Genomic DNA, 19,636 nt, shown 5'->3' with positions numbered 1-19,636 from the left:
CAATTACTGAATTTCCAGGCAGCCTGACCCTGAACACTGGAAGGCAGGAGAGGCTGAGGGGGGGTGGTAGGCGGCCAATCTAGGAGCAGCCACTCAGCCTCCTCTGACAGGGGATGCCCGGAGGATCCAGGAGACAGCGTGGTGGAGATGCAAAGGGCCGGGGCCAGAAATGCTACCACTACCTCACATTCATTTGTTTGAAATGGTGAGTGTCCCTGTTAGGGTGCGATAAGCCTTCCACACCCCTCCCTTCAGAAGGAGTTCATTAGGCCATCCTTCTGGGTCAGAAGATTCAGCACAGTTATTTCTCTTTGAGCCTCGGTCTCCCCACCTGCAAAATGGGGATCCTTGTCCCAGCTCCACTCACCTTGTAGGGTTTATTTGAGGCTCACATTAAATCACACTTATAGATGGGCTCTGGGGCATGTCCAGCCTGGAGCAGAGTCAACAGTATGGTCAGAAGGCCAGGCGGCTATTTAGCCACAGGAGACTAGGAGGGGTTCAGAGACCATGGAGCACATTGCCTTTGACTCCTCAGGGGTCTGTATGATGACCCTTAACACCAAGGGACTTTTTAAAGGGTGCTCAGAGATTGGGGGCAGCGGGGAGGTGCAGGCTGCCTAGCCTGGGATGCCACCCTCCCAGGCATCACATGGGAGAACTGTGAGCCCCAGGGAGAAGCAGAGCCTCCCCTGCCTTCCCAAGGTGACCTCAAGCAAATGCCTGACATGGTTTGCAGTGCAAACAACTGGACTCTTCTATAGCAAGTGGGAGCTGGGATGGAGGTGTGCAGGAGTAAGAGGTCTGTCTCCTGCTTCCTCATTCTCCTCCTGCCCCTCAACGTTCTTTCCTTATCTTCCTACCAATTAGAAATTCATCTGGGTTAGTGGATCAATTAAATGATTTAATACATGTACAGTGTTAACAACAGTACCTGACACAGTAAAAACTCAGTTAGAGATTTATTACTGTTATTATCAGTATTATTGCTATAATGCTCCTCTGTTCAAATCCAAATACCACAGGTAGGATAAATTGCTATCAGTCACTCCCACCTTAGTATGAATTAGTTAAAAAGCCACCTTGCTTCCCTGCTTAACCTGATCTAAGGTCAGCTTCTCTCTGGATGAGGGCAAATATGAAGCTTGTTGGGGGGGGTGGTACATGGAGCAAGGTCCAGGTTTCAGGGTGAACCCTAGGTCTTCCTAGCCTGGGTGAATAAGGTGGAGAGGGAGTAGAGAAAAGCCTTCAAGGACTTGAGAGTCTGACCCTAGTTCTCAACCAAACTACATGTCTGGTTTGGCAGCAGGGAAATCCACAGGGGCAGGGATACAACACTTACTTGGAGCACAAACCCCTTCCCAAGACAGGCAGGAGGGAGGAAGGAAGGGCTCTGAGCCGTACCTGAGCCTGGCTGCCTGCTCACCACAGCGCTGGGCACTGCGGGGAGACTGGGGAGACAGGAATGGGCCTGGGGGGTGATTACGGGCAAACAGAGTAGAAAATGAAGCCCTTCAGATGGCAAATGAGGTTTAGCAAAAATGAGATGGGCAGAGGCTGTGATGAGGACGGCAACGCTAGGCAAAGGTGAGCTGATTCTCAAATAGGCCTCTGTGGGAAGGTTGCTGTGGGTCACTTTCACCCCTCGCCCTCAGGAGCTGGCCAGGCTGCAGGGCCCAGTGGCCAAGCCCCGAGACCCACTCAGAACCAAGAAGACAGGAACAGAGGAGAGGTCGGTGTGGGCTTTGGATTGACAAGATCCCACAAGAGTTAAAGCATGAGGGACTGTGGTCACACTTACAGAAGAAATTCTTGGCGAGCACAGGGAACAAATTGGGAAGTCTGGAGTCCTAAAGACAAGTGTCTATCCCTCCCAGTTCTGCCTTAAGGCAGTGAGCAAAGCCTTGCTAAGAGTGTTCAGTTGTGGGAGACCCCCTTACCAGGAGCAGGTCTGTGTCCCCTTTGGGCAGGCACTGTCCCTCCCTATCCATATGCCCTGGTAAGGCCTCACTTTGGGCCTCAGCCTGTGTATCTATGAAATGGGGATAATGGCACCTACTTTTCCAGGCCATGTGAGACTCCAAATGGGATCCAGTGCAAGTCGCAGTCCATCCTCAGCTAGGCCACCATTGCTGAGGGCAGGGCTGAGACAAGCCCTTGTCTGGCCAACGGCTTAGACAACATTTGCTGGGTGAACAGCTGGTCACATGCCTCACACCATCCTAGATCTTGCATCCTATTTTCCTGCCTTCCCCACCCTCTGCTCCTTTTTCCCTTCAGCCCTTCCCGGAGGGACCGAGCAAGCTGGGGTCCTCACCACACAAAGGCAGAGGCCAGCCCTCTACATTTACTAGGCCTCAGTTTCCCTGTCCGCACAATAGTTGTGCTGAACCAGAGGGTCATACAGACCCTCCAAGGGCCAATGCTGGGGAGATTATCTCAGATTCTGCCGCAATCTTCCTGGGCCATCCCTGCCCAGGACACTGCCCACACCATACCCTGCCCTGCTCCCTTTCCAGTTTGGGATCCGGCATGGCCCTCTGAATGGAGGCAAGAGGAGGTGGGGGCTGAGGCAGGAACCACTTCTGGCACAATAACTGATAACCGGGCTGACAGTCCGAATTACACCTTTTCCAGTTCCTGACCCTATTGCTCAGGGAGGACGCACATATGTTTGTCTGTGCCCCTAGCCTTCGGAGTCCTGGGGGCTCCATGAATGCCCTGAGTGAGTCAGGCTAGCAGAGGGATGACGTGCTGGCAGCCCGGATGCCCCTGGCCAGAGCCGGGCTTGAGCACAAGGCTGCAGCCTGGCCTGGCTGGCACGGCAGGGACCGAGGGAGGATGCGCCTGGGTATGGCCAGAAGGGAAAAGGGATGGGGCTGGCTGGGGCCCTTGGGGACAAGGGAGCAGGGAACTCTTTTCCAAAGGTTCTCAAGGAGGGGTGGGCTGTCCAGGAGCCTCGCTATGCCACAGGGATGCCAGTCTGAGAGGGGACACCCACCCCTGCCCTGGGGCCGCATCTGAGGAGGCCATGACCCTGCCCTCACCTCTCCCTCTCAAACTCCAACACTCTCCACCTGCTCTTCAAGGCCTTCTTTGGCCCTCCTCATCTCCTCCCTGCCAGGCCTCAAAGGCAGGGAGCCACTGCCCTCTCCAGCGTCTCCCTGAATGCCCCGGCCTAGGAGTCGCCACTCCATAGTGGCTGGTGAGGAAGGAGAGGTGAGCCACACTCCCCATGGCCTAAAAAGGAATCCCTCGAGCCCCTTCTAGAGCCGGCTGATCTCTGGTCCCATACTCTGAACAAGTTTTCAAGTCTGTGAGGTGACTCCTGAGCTGTCCTGTGCGTGTGCCCTCGCCTATCACATGCACGTACGTACATAGCGGTTATCAACACACACGCAAGTGACTCCAGTATTTCAACAGCCAACCCCCCACCAAGGGGCACACACATCCTATGCTCGAAAACAAAATGGGTGTCTCAGTGGACTCCGGGCTGGAGCCCTGCAGGTGGGCAGGGACTGGCCTCTGGGGGAAGCTGGGAGGCCTGGGGTCACCCCCCTCCACCTGACAGACCTTCGAAGGATCTGTCTCATCTTTATCAGCACCAAGCTGGAGGCTAAGGCTGCCCCAGTGGCATCAGGAAGTCCTTCCTTGTATCTAGCTTAAATCAAATCAATTCTCTATCCCTTCAGTCGACTGACATTGAAAGGTCGGCACTGAGGACCCCATGGTCACCCTGTAGAAGGACACAGAGATCTGCTAGGTCACCCGAGAACTCTGTGCCAGGGGCAGTAAGAAGGAAGGAGCTCTGGTGTCTCCCAGGGGAGGGGGTGGGAAGGCTGCCAGTGTCCCCAGGTGATTTAAAGCATGGCAACTCCCCGGGATCCCATTTTCCCCAGAGAAACAGGAAACCCCACCACCTCCCTCCACCACCCAGTCCACTGAATGTCTCCCTGCAGTCACTGGGTGTCGCAGGGCCCCCCTATGGACTTCGGGCTTGTCTCAGGCACCCACTCAACCCCTCAGGCCTTTAGCTAAGTCCCCACTGCAAGCTCCATCCTGAAATGGCAGTGGTATCTTTAGCTGTTTCTCTACCCTCTCTCAGAAAACCCCTCCATGAGGCATCCTACCTAGACCCTGGCCCTCCACACTGCTTGAAATTCCACCATTAGGGACCCCTCCTCTGGTTCAGGCATTCTGTGCACGGGGTTCCTATTACATGGCCCCCAGCTCCAGAGACAGTCTTCCCCAAACCACTCCTCCCCCCCCATCCCCCAGACCTCAGGGGCTGAAGCCGGAGGGTCCAATAGGGGATGAGAAAGCCTCCATCACCCTCAGCATGGCAGAAATGACCTGCGAGTCCTGGCTGAGGGAGACACCGAGGCCGCAGGGTAAGGTCACCTGGACAGGGAAGCCCAGGGAGGGCCCAGGAGGGGTGAGCCCGGGGTCCCTCTGCAGGGCATCTCTGGCAGGCTAGGGCAGGGCTGAGGCAGGCTCTGGCCATCAGACCACAGCCCAAGTTTGCAACACTGAGCATTTGCCGGGGAAGGTGGGGAGACGCCATGGAGCCTTCTCTGGGAGACTGACCCAGATTTCTCTCCCTCTCTCAGCCACACAGGAACACCAAGCGTGTGTGTGCGTGTGTGTGTGCATGTGTGTGTGTGTGTGTATATTCTCAGCCCTGGCAGGCAGATGGGTGGGAAGGGAGGAGGCTCGCTGAAAGCTCTGGGAAATGAAAGAGAAATCCTCCCCAAATCCTTTGCTGCTGTCACTAATAGCTGAAATATGCTCTTGACAACAAGGTAAAAGGCCCCGAATCCTCAAGCCTGCCCTTGCTGCCAGGAGCCGAAGCCCCAGCTGAGCCACGACCCTACCCTCTGACTCTCCTGACCGCTCCTTTCTGGGCACCTCGGTGCTGCTCTGGGAGGTGCTGAGCTCCCCATCATGGGGGCTATATAGGGGAGGGGGGGAACCTCCCTGTCAGTATCCCATGGCAGGCACTTAGAGATGGACAGGGAACACGCGAAAGAGGGACAGCCCCTCTCAGCCTGAGCTGTCCCCTTGATGCCCACCTCCACCCACAATGTCTGTCCCCAGGAGGCCAGACCTCAGGACTCAGGGGCAGGCCTTGTGAGTGACAGGCAGGGCAGAGCCGGGCCCAGGCCTGGCAGCAGCAGGTTCGGGAGCTTTCCAGCTCCAGTGGGAAGAAAAGGGTGTGTCCTGTGGGGCTGCGGCTGCGGCCAGGGGCTCTCAGGCACACATACAGATGCGGCACCGTACTCCCAGGGACACCCTCCTTCGGTCATGTGGACACACAGCCTTGCACATATAGAGAGAGGGACACACTCATGATGCACACACAGAGGCCTCCGTGTACAGACAGAAACATGCCTGTACACACATGAGCGTGAGCTGCCCACACAGGTGGACACATGCATGTACATGCTTGTACACGTGTGAACTTGGGCTAGGCGGTGCCTGCTTCCTCCATGGGCTACTCTGGGCCCCAGGAGGCAGGTGAGAGAGATTTTCCCCAGAGCCTGGCCACTAGGTACTCAAGTCAAATCCTGGGACAACTTCTGGCAGTAAATCTCCAGAGGGAAGCCTCCTCCTCCTCTGCCAGCCTTCAGGACTCCTTGCCTGACCTGTGCCCTCCCTGAGCCACGCACCACCTCCTGTCCAGCTGGGCCTGGCTCTGCCCTGGACCCCGAGAGCGAAGGGTCTCGTCCTTGCCAAGGACCCCAATATCCCTCTGAAGGGCGGGATAGCTCCCACTGCTTGTGTGTGGGGCCCTGCCACTGTGGGGCCTCAGTGACCCTCCTCCCACTGAGGCGACCCCGTTGGAGGGGCTGGGGCATCAAGGGTTGGGAGCGCTGACTGCCTGGAGGTGTGGCTCAGAGGAATGTAGGCCTGGTCCGGGTGCATCTGGTTCCTGAGCCCAAGGCAGCCTGCCAGTAGGTGTGGTCAGGGGACCCTTGGTCCTCACATGGCCTCTCCCTGGCTGGCTCAGTCACCATGCTGGAGAACAGCACTCCCCGCCCCCCCGGACACTGGCCTAGCACATGTCACCCCACACTGGGCAGGGAAGGAGATGTGCTGAAATTCCCTGCAACATGTCCTGGGCCTGTGACCTATACGTATAGATGCCCTGGCCTTTAGGGACTGTCCTCACAGTCCCCTCCAGGGATCCCAAGCACCCGCAGGGGCTGGGGGTGCACCTATCCTCCCAATGGCTCCCAGAGCCAGCCCCACCCCTCCTCAAGCAGGCCCACCCACCTGGGTATTTTATAATTGAACTTGCCTCTTCCCGAGCCCAACCTGCTCTCTCAGACTCAGAGCTTTGCACGGGCTGTTCCCTTTGCCTGCCCTTCCCTCTCCCTCAACTTGAAAATACCTCCTTCTCCTGGCTGCCTCCCTCCCGCGTCCTGCCCATCCCCACACGATGCTGGGTACCACCTCCCCTGGGCAAGTGTTAACCTGCACTGGTCAGGTCACGTTCTGCTTTTGTCCCACTAGGCCCTGTGCCCCCGGTCATCTCAGCATGCTGAAGACCCTCCATAGGGCCCGGTGGTCAGAGCACACAGCCGGCAAGTGTTTGTCCAACAAAAGAATAAATGATGTGAATGACATCCTTGCCAAGTCCCGGAAGGAGCTGAGACACAGCTTCGAAGGTCTCTTTGGGGGCGGGGGGGCGGGCAGCTCAGCAGGCGGGGCTGCCTCTCTGCATCAGGGAGCCTTGCGGTCAGATGCTGGGGCCTCATGTGGAAAACGCCATGGGCAGGGCATAGACTGCACGAGACCCCGGTCCGCAGAGTGCACAGTGCTCCCAGGCAGCGGGCGCCCTCCAGAGAACCATGGAAGGGCAACCATCTGCTGAATGCAGTGCTCAGAGGACTGTGCCGCCGCCACCATGACCCACGCTTGCTGATCATGCTGCTGCTTTGGCCCACGCCCTGGGTGGGAAGACCAAGGAAGACACGACCCTGCCTGTCCTGGAGAGCCCAGGGAGGAGAGAAGGGGCTGGAGGAAATGACTTGATGGGCTACAGCTGGAGGCTGAGGAGGGGCGGCTCAGCAGGAGGGCTTGGGCGCGCTCAATTTCCTTGCACCTCAGTTTTCCTCATCTGTAAAATGGGGATGATAAGTGTATTTATCCCACAGGGTTGTTTTGAGGATCAGATTCTTGTAAGATGCTTTTAACCGACCCACCACAGAATAAACGGTCAAGAAACAAGGGTGGCCACCAGGGCTAGGTTTACCTTTAGTGCAGAGGCATCGTACGCTAGGCACTCAGCCAACTGGCGGGCTGGCAGCTAGGGCGCTGGGGAGATGACAAGGGCTGAGTAACTTCTCCCTGGATGATGGCTGGCTTGGCTTCCTGCTCAAGGAACCGAAGGATCTAAAGAGATGTAGGTGGAGGGACACTGAGGGAAGAAGTCCCTGGAGGGGAGGGAAGAGGAGAGCCTGAAGTGGTGGACAAGGAGACTCCCAGAGGTCTGGGAGTGCTCATCTTAGCCCTCCTGTTTGAAACAGCGCACGGATGAGGGGACGTGTGCAGTGACCTGCAGGAAGGGGCTGTGCTTGCCTCGCCATGGAGGCTGGCACCTTTGGGGGTATGCAGGTCTGACTGTGGCAGGGCTGGGGGGCTTCTCCCAGCTGGCGGAGGGCAGAGGGCTGAGGAGCTGCTCTCCTTCCCGGGATGTGGGAGGTCTCGTGCTGACGCCTGTGGGCTTTCCCTGGGGCTGTGGAGGCCGCTCTCTAATGGAAGCCATCCTAGCAGAACAGTGAGGGGTGAGGGGCCATGGAGCGAAGGAGACAGCCTGGGAAGTGAGCTCCAGGGAGAAGAATGGGATGAGGGCAGCTCTAGAGGGCCGTGCTCAAGGACAGCGAGTCCCCGGGAGAGAAGGGGAAAGCTGCCGACCTTCTGCTCAGCCCTCCGCCTCGCCTCCTCCCTAGCTAAGGCCAGTCCCCCATCAGCCTTGTCAGTGTGACATTAACAGGCTGACATTAATAAGCCGGAGCTCCTCCACTTGTCTGCCAGATCGGGCCTCAGCTGTGGAGGAATTGCTAATCACAGCCACAATAAAGAAATATCAATGATGGACATCAATATTATTGCCTCCTGTAGCCCTGCCTGTTGATGTAGAGATGGCAAGAGCCCTGGGGCCATCTCTCCATGTGGAGAAGGAAGCACCCTCCAGCTGGATTCATTCATGAAACTAGGGCCTATTTCCTCTGGGCAGGCTCCCCTCCACCAAGGGCCACGCGTCCATGTGAAGGGAGGAGGAGTTAGTGCTCTTGCTCAAAGCCCTCGTTCACCGAGTGACTTCAGGCATGTCTCTTTGCCTCTCTGAACCTCAGTTTCCTCATCTGCCAAATGGGTATGATAATTCTAGTCCCGCCTATCTTGTGCAACGTGGAAGAGAGAATGAACTTGCAAAAGCAAGATTTAATAGGATGACCCTCAGACCCTTCAGGAAAATACAAGATTTTATGGGCTGGATGAGACCAGTGGTGTAGCTGAGGGACTGTGGGGGGGGCGGTGCATTGACAAAGAGACAGATATGTCCCAGCTCAATGAACTCTCAGAAGCAAACGTCCTACCCCCATCCCGCCCCAGCCCCACATCAAGCACTCAAAACTCGGTGGAAACCAAACACACACTAAAGTCAGAAGAGAAGCAAAGCCTGACTCACACGTATAGCAGGCCGGCTGCCATCTGGTGTCCCTGAGACCTTGAGCTGGTGAGGGCTTCAGGGCTGTCAAACCCTGCGTGCCATGCCAGGCACAGGCAGAACTCACACATTAGGGTGGCCTTCCCCCCGTCAGAGGGCGTCACACTTGCCCTCCCACCCCGAGAATCAGAGATCAGGGCAGAGTGGAGAAGCACCTGCAGAGACAACCCAGTGAGCTGGCGAGCTGCCCTGTCCATGCCAGAGTGTGTCTGCACACAGACACATGCACACCCACAATACACACACGTGGCCAAGTTCATAGACCAACATGCACAGGCTAGAAACAGGAAGCACGCACAGGCCCACGTACACACACACACGCACGCAACATCTTAGGTCCCGAGCCCAGGTTCTTCCTAGCCCGTGGAAACCTCTCCCCATTGAGAAGGAAATAAAAAGCCCCATGTGGCCTTCCAGGCACGTGTGGCCTCTCAAGCTGTGGCCAAGCCAAGCAGCAGCGATTAGGCGGCTGGGAAGTGAAGCCCGGTGTGGCCTGAATATTTCACGGGAGATTTTGCTCCACAGAAAATCCCTTCTTTGCCTCCATGCGTGTCAGGGTATAATTACCCATTAGGTAGTGGAGCAGAAGCCTGGGAGGGTGTGCGTGCAGCTCCAGGTCCAGGCCTTTCACTCTGCCTCCGCCCTGGGCCTCACCTAGCCTGGCAGGGCCCATCCCACCTCTCACCTGCCCCCGAGGGAGGGACAAGCAGATGCCATTTGGAGACATGAGGTGTCCTGGCCCACGGTCACCTCTGCCCTAGGTCCTCAGACTCTGACCCCAGCTAAGGAAGCGCCGAAGTCCCCCATCCTTTTGCCCACCCCGCTCAGGCTCTCGCTGCAGGGGCCGCTGGCTTCTCACTCCCTCATCTTCCCCTTCTCTCAAGCTCCTTAGAGTTCCCTGAACAAACGGCAGAGAAGACCAAGATAGAAGACGGAGAGAAGGTAAGCCCTGGAGGAAGGGAGAGAGGGCATCTTGGCTGGGCCCTGGAGCCCCCCCACGCCTCCCAGTGCTTGTCCACCAGGGTGGGGAAAGGGGGGGCGTCTCACACCTTCCTGCTTTTGTCTCCCTCCAGGAGGACTCTTCCTCACTCTTTTTGCCCTAGAAAATGTCCACTGGGCCTAAGTAAGCTCAGGTGGTATCTCCTCCAGGAAGCCCTCCAGAACCCCTCTCTGGGTCAGGAGCCTTCTCTGTCTCCTACAGCCCCCCATATTTCCCTCCATCACTGTTCTATAATCAAAGGCTGAAAACTTAGAAGCCTACAGGGGCCAGAGAGGAGATGACAGAGAGTGAAGGGGCACTGTGATGCCATTGGGAGTGGCGGGGCCTGAGAGTGGAGAGTACCTGCCCTGACGGAGGCAGAGATGCCGAGTCACCTCATGGCCCAGCAAACCCAGCCCCGGGGGTGGACGCAAGAGAACAGAAAACACATTCCCACAAGGACAGGTACACAAACGCTCCTAGCAGCATCATTGCCAAATTGCCATAATTGCCAAAAAAGAGGAAATAATCCGAATGTCCGTGAATGAATGAATAAACAAAACGTCGTGTATCCATAACATGGAATATTATTGGGCCATAAAAAGGAATACTGATACACATTACAACGTGGATGAACTTTGAAAACATTATCTTAAGGGAAAGATGTCAGACCCAACAGGCCACCTGGTGTATGATTCCATCAATATGAAATGTCCAGACTAGGCAAGTCCTAAGAGAGGAAAGTAGATTAGTGGTTGCCAGGGCCTGCGAGATGGACAGAGGGGGAGTAACCACTAATGGGTACAGGGTTCCCTTTGAGGGTGACGGAAAGGCTCTGAAATTAGAACAGTGATTGTTGTACCCTCTTGTGAATATAAAAAAGACTGAATTGTACACTTTAAAATGACAAGCTTTACGGGATGTGAATTATACCTCAATTTTAAAAAACCAAATTGTTTGAAATGGAACAAAACACATCCACAAGCCACATCCCTGGTTGGGGCCTCCAATTTTTATCCTATCATTCACACGCCGGTCTCTGCCATAAGAAGGGAGAGCTGGCCCTCCCTGAGGCCCCTCTGTGGTCCCCAGAGCCAGCACCCAAGGGCAGGCCCTTGAGCCACAACGGTGACCAAAGCAGCACATGAACCCAGGCCACATTCTGTGCTTTCCAAAGCCTGCCTCAGGTGGCTCTGGCCCAGAGTCACAGCCGTGTCTCAGGTCAAGCCACTGAGGTCCAGTTTCAGGGTCGCCTGTCCTAAGGTCACACAACCAGCTGGAGGCAGAATCGGGCAGAGAAGCCAGGCCTCCGGACTGGGGCTGCATGACCCAGGGCAGCCGTTGGCCAGCCCCCAGTGGGCCCAGGAAGCAGACAAACAGTGCGGGCACCTTTGCTCTTGCTTCCTACCTCAAGCCCCCCAGACTCCCCGGGCCTCAGAACGGAGCCCATCTGCTCCATCAGGCCTCAGTCTTCTTTGGGGCCCCAAAGGCGGCTCAGCCACCGCAGGGAGGCCCCTCCCCTCACTCCTTCAGCAGCACCCCAAGCCAGCCCACAATTACTTCCCATAATCCTTAGGCATAACTGGCACCATGACCTAGACACCCAGTTTCTCAGATGCCCAGGACAACTTGACTGGATGCCAAGTTGTTGGCAGGGGCAGAGGCTGAGCTTCACGTGCAGAGTGGCCCTCAAGTGGTATGACTGACCATCCTGGGACTGACATGTGCTAAAAGCAGGACAGTCCTGAGCAAATCAGGACAACTGGCCACCATACCTGGGAGGGCCTCATCCCTTTTCTCTGCCCTAATGGGTGAGCCACAGGGCGCGGGGTTCTCCTCTCCTGAGAGGTCCTTCTCTCTCTTCCTCTCCTGCTCACCTCCTCTTTGACTCTGCCATCCTCCCTCCCAGAACCTTCCATCAGCAGAAAGAAATCTTCTCTTGCAGCATCTCCTTCAGGCTCCTTAAGGACAGCACATTTCCAGGACCTGCCCCAGGAGCCCCTGTGTTTGCAGAGCTGCCCCGGGGAATGGGCAGTAGAGTAAGGCTTCCTTTAGCCACAGCCGCCCTGTAGCTGTCAGCTCCCTGAGGGCAGGGAACTGCTTCCTATTTGGTTCACAGCAGTGTCTCTGGGGCTAGAAGACTAGGTGCCCAGTAAACATTTGCTGAACGAACAACTGAGTCTGTTTTCCACTCTAGGCTTCCATGTGACGGGTTTGAACTGCTACAGAATAAAACGGGGGAAACTGCTGGCCTTGGGAATAAATTCTGAAGTCTCTAAGTGGCCATGGAGGCCTCCTCCATCTGACCCCTCACACTTCTCAGCTGCCCCCCCAATTTACATAGGCCCCACCCCAGCACCTGCAGAGACCCCCAGCCTCTGCTCTGGCCCGTGCCCTGCCTGGAGATGCTCTCGGGCCTGCAACCAGGCACCGAACTCAGAGGCTCTTCCCCGCCTGGAAGTCTTACTTCATCACTACCTGCACCCCTCCCAAGGGGCTCCCTTCCCAGCCAAGCCCTAGTGGCACCGCTGGGTACAGAGAATGTGCAGGAGAGAATGAGGGAAGAGCTGGAGGTGTATGACGCAGGTTACCTGGGACCTGGGCCAGCTTCGAATTGGAAGGGTGTCTGGGAGTCTCAGGGTCTGGCTGCCAGCAACTGGGTGCAAGACAAGGGGAGACAGGCAGGGGAGAGGGGGGGAGGGAAAAGACAAGGAGGAAGAGGGGAGACGAGGGAGGAGCTGCTCCAGGATCGCGGGAAGGCCGTCAGAGTCCACACAGTGATGAAGTGGTTGGGTGGCCAGTCACTTTTAGGCTCATGATATTCCCTAAAGACAAAGATCAGTCCCCCTGTGCAGAGTGGAGTAAATGGGAAGGAAGCCCTTCTGGGAGAGAAAGGCCAGCTTTAGACAAGCAGTCACATCTTTCTTTACCCCTGCCCTCCTGCACCACTGGGCTGGGAGGCTGTCAGATACCTATCCAGGGCCTCACACTGAGTCTTGACCCTGCTCTCACACTGAGCCCTAATCCTGGTCACACACTGAGTCCTGACCGTGGTCACACACCGAGCCCTAACCCTGGTCACACACCGAGCCCTGACCCTGGTCACACACTGAGCCCCAACACTGGTCACACACTGAGTCCTGAACCTGGTCACACACTGAACCCTAACCTTGGTTACTCCCTGAGTCCTGACCTTGCTCACCCTCTAAGCACTGACTCTGGTCACACACTGAGCCCTGACCTGCTCACACCTAGCCTGACCCTAGCAGGGTAGACTGGCCCTCAAAGAACTAGAAGAGGTTCCAGACGCCTCAGCCTCTCTCCTACGACTACTCCTCAGGGCTAGGTGACAGACTCCGTCTATGGGTGTCAGAGACAAGTCCCAGCTCGGAATGACTGCTGGCAACTGGTGCCCGAGGTAGCTAATGGGTGGCTGATTTCCTGACGTCCTTAAGGCCAAGACTGAGAATGTGACAAGCCTTCTCTGATACCAGAACGCAGTAAGTGTCGAATAGCTGTCAGCTCCTCTATGAGCCCCAGCCCCAGGCTTCACAGAGTAGCTGCCACTCCCCTGCTACCCAGCCCCCCCCCCCCCAACCACCACCTGGATCCCTCTCTACCTCCTGGTCTCTTTCCCAAGGGCCCAGAAGAAAGCTGTGAATTGCTGGGTACCTGCCTCCTCCTCTATCACCCCTCCCCCTTCCTGGCCTTTCCCAGCCCAGATACATATCACACCGGCCCCCATTCAGTGTCCTCAGCTGGCTGTCAGCTAATCCCTGCAGAGGTGTTAACTGATAATTAAGATGTTAGCTGTAAACTTAACGTGTGATTCCCTGCCAGGAGTATTCTGATTTTAACAGGTTCCTCTTCAAAATGGGAAAACCTTCAAGACCCAGCCAAATGGCAGACGGGGAAGCAGAGTGGGGGGGGGGGGGATTTTGTGCCTGGAGCCCTTCCAGCCTTCTTGGAAACTGCTCCCCTTCGCCTCTCCCTTCACCTGGGTGGACAGAACACAGGTGTGGTTACAGAGAGCTGCTTCCCAGGCTCAGCTCCACCTCCTAAGAGCTGATGCCATTGGACATGTGATGACTGCTCACAGAGCCTCAGTCTCCTCATCTGCAAATGGGTATACAGAATACCACCCCTGCAGAACTGTGAGGGCACACAGGAGGCCCTCCATACTTGAGAGCTCCCATCCTTCCTAACTTCCCTTTGCCTCTTCCCTCACTGAAGGCAACTGTGTCCGCTTCCACTCCTGCCCCCACACACTCCACCCCCCATCAGTGACCAAGCCTCCGTTCTCTCGACTTCCCAAATGACTCCCCAGGCACAGATCAGCGGGATCGAATGATGGCCAAGGAGCTGCAGAGCAGGGAGGAAAGCTTACTCAGTCAAGTGTCAAAGCAACTGGCTGATCATTTGGGGCAAAACACTTGGATCCCTACCTCAAACCACATACACAAGAACATTCCAGATGAACTACAGATTTAAATATTTTTAAATCTCATAAACAACTAGAAAACAATGGAAGACAATATTTTCAATACTTTGCAGTTGGGGAAGGCCAGAAACTGTAAAGGTCAAGAGAGGCCAACCTGACCACGGGACAGTTTTCAACATGTAAGGGGTTAAGAAAAGCTCTATAAACTTAAATGACAAAACCCCCACAAAACTGTGAGAAAATATTTGCAACATATGACAGATAAAGGGTTAAATCCCTTAACCTCTTATAAATCAATTTGTTCCTGCAAGTCAATAAGATGCATTTCACACATCCGCCCGCCCCCCATCACTGAAACCAAGGTCATCTGTGATCTCCCGCAGCTAATGCATGATCAATGTTCCCTCTGCATCTTACTTGACCTCATGCTTGAAGCATGTCTTGCCCTTGGCTTCCAGGACCTCATACCTGCCTGGTTCTCCTCTACCCCACTGGTTGCTTTTTCTTACTCACCTTTTTGGTTCCTCCTCAGCTCCCCAACTTCTAACTGAAGGAGGCCCCAGGGCCAAGTCTTTGGTGCTTCTCTTTTCTATGTATATCCACTCCCTTGATGATCTCAACCAATCTCAAGGCTTGAAATACTACTTTTATGCTGATAATCCCAGATTTGTGTCTCCAGCCCAGACCCCTCCCCCGAACTCCAGCCTCACACATCCAACTATCAACTCCACCCTTTTTGGACATCTGCGGGCATATCACACTTTGCATGTCCCCAGCTGGGGCCTGCTCACTGGTGTGCCCACTGGGCAGTCACACAAGGCCCCAGAGTGTGGTTTCATGCTCTTGGTTTAATGCCCTACTGTTATCACTTAGCAATTCGTAATAATTTTTTAAACAGAGGTCCACTCATTTTCATTTTGCTCCAGGTCCCACATATTATGCAGCCAGTCCTGTCCACAGGTGAGCTGCTCTCCTCACCTACACCAAACTCACTCCTCCTTCTTCTCTGTCCAATCTCTGTTGATGGCAGCCCCACCCCTCTAGCTACTTGGGCCCAAGCCCTTGGAGTCACTGGACTCCATGGATTGACTCCATTATGGACTGAATGTTTGTGCTCCTCAGAATTCATCAGCTGAAGCCCTAACCCCTAATGTGGTCCTGGGAGGCGGGGCCTTTGGGAGGTAATTAGGATGAGATGAGGTCGTGAGGGTGGGGCCTCTTGATGGGATTAGTGTCCTTACAAGAAGAGGAAGAGACACCAGGGCTTTCTGTGGTTAAGTTAGAGGTCATGGGAGCGCACGGTGAGATGGTAGCTGTCTGCAAGCCAAGCACGGGTCCTCACTGAGAACTGAGTCTGCCAGCACCTTGATCTTGGACTTCCCAGTCTCCGGAAGTGTGAGGAATACATATGCGTTGTTTAAGCTACCCAAGTTTATGATGTTTGGTTATGGCAGCCCAAGATGACTAATGTAGTCATCCTTGGCTCCCCTCTGTCTCACATAAACACTCCACCTCATCCAAACTGTCAGCAAGTCCTATTGGCTCTACCATTAGCACCCACCCAGAACCCATCTACTTCTCCCCACCTCCATCAAGCGCCCCCACTCAAAGCGCCCCCCCCCGTCTCTCCCCTAGATCATTACAACAGCCTACTGACTGATCTCCCTGCTTCCCTGGCCCCCTTCACAGCAGCCAGGGGGATCTGGTTAAAATGACATTCAGATCACATCATGTCACTATTCGGAACCTTCCATGGCTCCCTGCTTTATCCTGATTAAAAGCCAAGGGTGGTCCATGTGGCCCTGCGTGACCTGCTTCTGGTCCCTCTCCGGCCATACCTGCCACTCTCTCTCACTCCCCACGTCCCAGCCACTCTGGCCTTCTCGTTGTGCCCCGAACACACCCGGCCTGCCTGGCACCCAGGCTCCCATCCACGGGCCTCACTCGCTTGCTTCCTGCCGGTGCTTTCTGCAGTGCCATCTCCCAGGGAGGCCTTCCTGACTACCAGCTCCAGCTGCCCAACACTTCCCATCACCTGCCCTGCTTTATTTTTCCCTCCTTCGCACTTAACACTCAACACACACATTAGATTTCACTCATTTACCCATTTCTCTTGACTATCTCTCCTCCACTAGAGCCTAAGTTCCAGGGGACAGGTCTCTGTTGTCAGTGTTGTTCACTGTTAGGTCCCTAACCAAAACGGTGCCCCACATAGTAGGTGCTCAAGAAATGCCTGCTGAATGAGTGGACAGATGAGTAGAAAAACGAGCTGAGAACATGCCATCAACAGGCAATTCATAAACGAAGAAATGAAAATGGCCAACAAACATATACACAGATATGCTCAACCTCATTCGTAATCAAAGAAATGCAAAAGAAAATCCATTTTACCTAACAGATTAGCAGAGATTTAAGTGATTGCTAATGCCCACGACTGGCAAGGATGAGGGGACGAGGCCTCTTGCACATGGGAAGTCAGCACAACCTTCTGGAGGTTGACGTGGCTGTAGAGACCACACCTGGAAAGGTGTGTGCCGTCTGACCCAGCCGGTCCGCTTTCAGAAACACTCCTGAAGGACCCATAAGACAAGTGCACACAGAGGCACCAACAGGGAGGTTCCCTGAGGGAGGTTTATAAACAGCCACACGCTCACAACAATCTGCATGGCCACCGGCAAGATTGATCATTGATACATAATTTAAAGATCACCCAAAAATGGGCATAAAAGGATAAGGAAGAACTCTGGAATGATCTATACAGTATGTTGTTAGGTGAAAACTCGTGACAGAGCAGTGTAACTAGGATGAGCCCATGTTTTTGCTTTTAAAATACATCTCTAAGTGCACCAAAAAAGAGTCTGGAGAGAGATATATTGAACTAGTTAGCAGTGTTTAGTCCTGGGGAGGAAGAGATTATGGGAAGGGCTCAAACAGCATGCTTTAAACACTTTCGGGCTGTTAGATAGATAGATAGGTAGAGGACATATAGAGAACATTACCTTACTGGTCAGAAAAATGACTTTACTTGCCATGGAAACACTTCCCCTGTCTCCCCAGTGTTGCAAGGTGCAGAAATAGGACATTGCAAGCCCTCCATTGTCTGGCTCTGTCTTACCCCTGTTACCCCCCACCTGCACCCCCGCACCCCAAGCACTCTGGGTTCCAAGCTCGTGAGACAATTTTCTATTCTTGGTTCTTTTCACAGCTCCAGGCCTGTCTCACAGCTCTGTTCATGGGCACAGAGGCCCAGCCGGCTCCACCCCATGCCCTCCTCAGCCCGGACTCTGCTGTCAGAGAGCCAGAGGGGAGGGCAAGGACCCTGAGAACACTCTTAACAGCCTCCAGCGGGAACCCCCAGGTCTCTGCCCCAGGGCTGGCCTGTGGGACCTGGGGGATCAGGAGATGTCCACTGATTGTGACCTGAGCAGGCCTGGCCCCCGCCCTGGCTCCAGGACAGCCGTCATAGGCACTGGAGGCAGCTGATTTAAGGGGGTCAAGGCGGGCCCATCAAGGACTCGTCAGAAGAAGAGGGGGACTGGGGCTTCAGACAACTAGAGTTGTCAGATTTAGCAAAAATTGTATATCCAATGCAGTATTGGGGATATACTTATGCTAAAAAATGATTTGTTATCTGTTTGAAGCTCTAATTCAACTGGACATCCTGTAAATTTTTCTGGCAAGCCTAGCCCACAACCCAGCCCACCTTTGGAGCACTTGGCCCTAAGCAGAAGGCCTCCACCTGGGCGCCCAGGAGCAGCAGAGAAACGCCGAGTGGATTAAAAGTGAGCTGGGCTGCTCCTGGTGCCCGGAGGAGCACCCCGGCCCCGGCGGGAGTCCTGCAGAGAGCTGGGGCCTTCCGGAGTAAGAGCCGTCACTCATGGAAGCACACACACAAGGCTGGTGCAGTGACTCTGGCAGAGAAAAGCCAGAGTGACAGCAAAGGGAGCCCCACAGATGCAGAAGCTACCACAGTCAACGTACTTAGCAAGTGCGTGCCGGGAAAGGATGCTGAACAGACCGCAGATAGCGAGCATGTCAGAAAACAACTGGGCTGGCAGAATGATATGTCCTGGGGCCTCTCGGTGGCCCCCAAGCCCCCCAGGAGGCCCTGCTGTGGCCAGAGCCTTTAAACCCCACCCGTGTCCCACAGCATCGCGCCTGGCAGGGGCTCATTCACCGAGGCCCATCCCGCTCCTCGCTCCCAGAGCCCTCCCACCCAAAGCAGAGGCATGAGGCAGTGGGAGCGCCCCTGCTCTCCGCCTACCTGGGTCAGATGGCGCTGGGAGGCAAACAGATCAGCCTCTGGGGGCCCAGGGAGCAGCAGCCTATCGGTCGCGGTCTCAGCATGCACTGCAGGGCAAGAGCAGGAAGGTTAGTGCCGCTAAGATGAGTCTGTACTACTCAACCCAGGATTTCTGGCTTCGGCCTCCCCACCACCACCAACAGCCCCTGCGAGTTTCCAGGAGGACGCCCCACCATCCGTGCCGGTCCCCTGGTCCAGCCTGCGGGTCTCTGGCTGGCTGACCACTCCTCCCTCACTCAGCGCCAGCCACACCGCCACCCTGCTGCTCCCTCTGCCCCCGGCCCCCACTTCCTCCTGATCCTCACAGGCCCCGCTCCTTCTCCTGATCCAGGTTCAGCTCAAGGCACCTCCTCAGAAAGCCCTCCCTGAGCTCCAGGTGCGGGAGGCCCTCCTTCCCCGTGTCACACGACCCTGATTAACTGATCTGTCATTCGGGTTGCCCTGTCTCAACAATCTCACAGAGAGCTTTTTTTTTTTTTTCCAGGCAGGTTAATTGAGCTATAATTTACCTACAGTAAAATTTACTCTTTCTAGTGCGCAGTTCTATGCGTTCTCACAGCTGCAGACAGCCGTGTAACCACTACCACACTCAAGACAGAGAACAATGCTATCAAAACTCTCCACGTGCTGTCCTTTGTAGCCAACTCCCCGCCAACCCCAGTCCCTAACAACCACTGACCTATTTTCTGTCTCTATAGTTTTGCCTTTTCCAGAATGTCAAACAAATGGAGTCATCTACAGGTATCTTTTTGAGTCTGGCTTTATTCGTTTAGCATATAACGCATTTGCGATTTACCTTCGTTGTTTCTTTGTTGTTCCCAGTTTCATTCTTTTTTTATTGCTGAGTAGTATTCAATTGTTCATCCATTTACTAGCTGAGAGGTTTCCAGTTTGGGGCAACTATGAATAAAGCCACTATCAATAGTCACATACAGGTTTTTATGTGAACATAAGTTGTTACTTCTCTTGGGTAAATACCTAGCAGTAGGATTGCTGGGTTATACAGTAAACATATTTTTAACTTTATAAGAAACTGCCAAACTGTGGTTTTTTTGTGTTTTGTTTTTTTTTTTTTTTGCCGAACTGTTTTCTAAAGTGGCTATACCATTTTGCATTCCCTCCAGCAACACCTGAGAGTTCTAGCTGCTCTGTATCCTCACCTGGACTTGGCATTGCCAA

The 19,636-nt window shown here is 54.8% G+C and overlaps 1 protein-coding gene across 3 annotated transcripts in view; it reads right to left on the bottom strand.

The window, feature by feature from the left end:
* The window catches only part of LINGO1 (leucine rich repeat and Ig domain containing 1), a 188,352-nt gene that overhangs the window by 43,502 nt on the left and 125,214 nt on the right, over nucleotides 1–19,636 (bottom strand). Inside the window, exons 4-5 of one of the 3 annotated variants that reach the window (XM_034994006.1) lie at nucleotides 19,254–19,357; nucleotides 18,419–18,504 (exon numbers count right to left, since the gene is read on the bottom strand). The exons of 1 other annotated variant lie outside the window; for it this stretch is intronic. The gene's annotated coding sequence lies outside the window, so the exon portion shown is untranslated. The remainder of the gene's footprint in view (nucleotides 1–18,418; nucleotides 18,505–19,253; nucleotides 19,358–19,636) is intronic. One more of the 3 variants, XM_034994008.1, reaches the window with a different exon arrangement.

Source organism: Mirounga leonina, unplaced genomic scaffold (assembly GCF_011800145.1).
Source record: "Mirounga leonina isolate KUSES-001 unplaced genomic scaffold, KU_Mleo_1.0 Mir_91, whole genome shotgun sequence".
NCBI classification, from domain to species: Eukaryota; Metazoa; Chordata; class Mammalia; order Carnivora; family Phocidae; genus Mirounga; species Mirounga leonina.
Note: the sequence above shows the minus strand (reverse complement) of the source record. Positions and strands in the feature narration are given on the sequence as shown.